Here is a 593-nt window from a genome sequence, read left to right on the forward strand (position 1 = left end):
AGGTTATTATGACCACCCTATCAGTACAATGAAATGAATTAGTTATGCAAATAGTAATAATAATAATACAACCTTGAGAGTATTTGCTTAGGAAGTTTTCAATATTCAGTATTTTGGAAGTGTCAATGAAGTACTGATGGGGTGGTCATAATAATCTGGCCACTCAGTGTATGCGCTCCTTATAACACTTGCATAGGTCCATCTGTAGAATACTGCAGAAAGAGATGTGCAAAGGAATAGGTGATATAAAAGGGACAAAAAGGCAAAGATAGACAAAGCTAGAAAGTCATTGATGAAATGAGAAGCCAGCAAAGTGTCAAATATGGAAAAGGAAATGTATAAATGAGGGGTGGCCACTGGAACTTGCACCAAACATCATTAGACAGGAGCAGGTTCCTGGTACAATCTGAACACCATCCTTATGTCATACCTCCCCCAAGTTGCCACACAGCCAGGCCAGGGTTCCTCTAGGACCATCCTGTATGTTCACCCTGCAGAAACCCAAGGTTCCCCTTGCACCCCCTTCTCTAGAAATATGTACAAACTAAATATTCCAAGTATCAATGAAAGACAACAGAGGTGAGCAGCAATCA

At 40.5% G+C, this 593-nt stretch overlaps 1 protein-coding gene across 1 annotated transcript in view; it reads right to left on the minus strand.

Annotated features, from left to right (window-relative positions):
- LOC102771276 (zinc finger protein 501-like) overlaps positions 1 to 593 on the minus strand; it is a 4,383-nt gene that overhangs the window by 2,963 nt on the left and 827 nt on the right. The gene's annotated exons all lie outside the window — the stretch shown is intronic.

The sequence above is a fragment of the Myotis davidii genome, unplaced genomic scaffold (genome assembly GCF_000327345.1).
Source record: "Myotis davidii unplaced genomic scaffold, ASM32734v1 scaffold5225, whole genome shotgun sequence".
NCBI classification, from domain to species: Eukaryota; Metazoa; Chordata; class Mammalia; order Chiroptera; family Vespertilionidae; genus Myotis; species Myotis davidii.